This window comes from Lissotriton vulgaris, chromosome 2_1 (assembly GCF_964263255.1).
Source record: "Lissotriton vulgaris chromosome 2_1, aLisVul1.2, whole genome shotgun sequence".
In the NCBI taxonomy this organism is placed as follows: domain Eukaryota; kingdom Metazoa; phylum Chordata; class Amphibia; order Caudata; family Salamandridae; genus Lissotriton; species Lissotriton vulgaris.
Window position 1 is genome coordinate 1,999,859,977 of NC_141687.1, and position 2,320 is coordinate 1,999,862,296.

The following is a 2,320-nucleotide window of genomic DNA, read 5'->3' on the forward strand; positions in this document are numbered from 1 at the left end:
GCAGGGGGTGTGTCACAGAGTGCATTGTCTAGATTCTTCAATGACTTCCTGAATGCAATGCTCCATAGGATAAATCACCACATAATTTTCCCCTCAACGCATCAGGAGTTAATGCAGACCAAGTTAGACTTTTATAACGTGGCACACTTCCCACATGTCATAGGATGTGTTGATGGAACACATGTCCCCATTTGTCCACCAGCTGCTAATGAGTACATTTTTAGAAATAGAAAAAGTTACCACTCTTTAAATATACAAGCAATCTGTGATTCCAAAGGAATCATCACTGACTTAGTTGCCAGCTACCCAGGTAGTGCCCACGATTCTTATATTTTCAAACATAGTGCCATTCATGATCGCCTACTTGCTGGAGAATTTGGAGATGGATATTTGTTAGGTAATTATTATTTAATTTAATGCAAATTGTAATGATTCTGACATCCATTGCAATGTCTGTGATGTTTTACTTACATATGTCATCTATCAATGTAGGAGATAGTGCATATGGATTGAGGTCTTACATTCTCACCCCATACCTGAATCCAACTACCCGCAAAGAACAACTGTACAACAAGGCCCATATCTCAACACGCAGCATAATAGAGAGGACGTTTGGGGTCATGAAGTCCAGGTTCAGAATACTGCATAAGACTGGAGGAGCCTTGCAATATCGGCCTGATGTGTGTTGCAAAATAGTTGCAACATGTGCAGTGTTGCACAACCTAGCAACTAGGAGAGGCCTTGAACTACATGAGGATGATTTGCTACCAAATAATTTCAACCAGCCACAACAACGACATGCAAGAGTTCATGGACCGGACGCAGCGGAAGGGAGAAGAAGAAGGGAAGAAATCACACAACATTACTTTTAATAAAAGGTAGGAAACATATTTTGATGCTTCAAAAGGTGAACACTTTAATAAACCATGTTGCACACAGTAGTAGTTTGAAAAAAATATTCAAAAAAAGACTTTCTCAAAAGATAAACAATTCAAGAAATTGGCCTAATGTAATTCTTAGTCCATATCATTGAACATTGAAAATGTGTAAAATAAAATTCAACAATTACAAGTAATCACTTCTTCCTTCCACGCAAACCTAAAGCTTTAGTTTTCACGGATTCAGAAACCATGCATGGGGAAATATACATTTCTTTTCCTCTTTTACTACGCCTTTCACACACGTCATCTGTGTGTGCAGCAACACTGGTTCCTGCAGATTCATTGATCACATTGCCTTCAAAAGCTGTATTCTTGCTGTCATCAGTTGGCAGCACATGATCCCCTCTTTTAATATTTTTCAATCCTTCACATAGTTCAGCACAACACTTTTTGATGCCCTTTTGCATGCGCATTGTGTGTTTTATGACACGTGCATTGCTGCTGGTCACCCTATTCAGAGCCCGGGCATATGTGTGCATACTTGCAACAGCTCTCAAATGTCTATTGCAGTTGGCAATGTTTTGACTTTGAAAAATGTCAGTTAATGTGACTAATGCATTTGCTACACGCTCTGAATTCAGATTTGAGGCAGTATGTGCCCCTTCAATGACCTTGCATAATGTTTTCAAGCTCTTATTGATTCCACTGATGTCTTCCACTATGTGACTCATTTGTCCCTTTATCACTCTCAGGTCTTTCCCCTGAAGACGCTGGACTTTCAATAATTTGAGTTCTACTGTACTAGCATGGACATCATCCACTGTGGAGTCATTTGGATTTGTAGTGCGAGGCCTTCTTCGGTAGAATTCTTGGATTTTTCTACGACCACTGAAGTTTTTTTTGGAAGTGGCAGCCTTCTCAGAATCTTCAACCACATATTCCGTGACATTGGCATCTTGCTCAGAGTCTGATTCAAGTACTTTCCGCACTGACTTTCTGATTTTTTTAACATGCACAGAGGGTGAGGAACTCATGGTGTTATTGTCTGAATGGCTATGTACATCCATGCTGATGTCATCAAAAGGGTTTGCCTCATTAGCCTTTAGTACATCTATAATTAAAAAAATGAAGCATGAAATCAATGTAATGTCTTCTCAGAAAAAAGATTTGTAATAAAGACAATGTTTTCCAGAAGAAGGACGCCTTTTAAATCTTCATTTACCATGTGTGTAACAATTATTTGATAGGCAAACTGACAATGTACATATTGCATTGATGAATAATGATTTAGACCTAAAAACTACAACTCCCATGATGCATTGCACTGTTCAATGAAATTGCCTTTTACACTAGTGCTATGCAAGTTATGATGTAACAGAAGATTACAATTATATGTTACTACATCAAACACATGACTAAATACATCCTGCAGCCCAATT

At 38.5% G+C, this 2,320-nt stretch overlaps 1 long non-coding RNA gene across 1 annotated transcript; it reads left to right on the forward strand.

The window, feature by feature from the left end:
- Positions 1-362: 362 nt before the first annotated feature.
- Positions 363-1,996, forward strand: LOC147733628 (uncharacterized). Its single transcript, XR_015308740.1, has 3 exons — positions 363-397; positions 493-878; positions 1,634-1,996. It is a non-coding gene; the product is annotated as an uncharacterized LOC147733628 (long non-coding RNA).
- Positions 1,997-2,320: the final 324 nt, after the last annotated feature.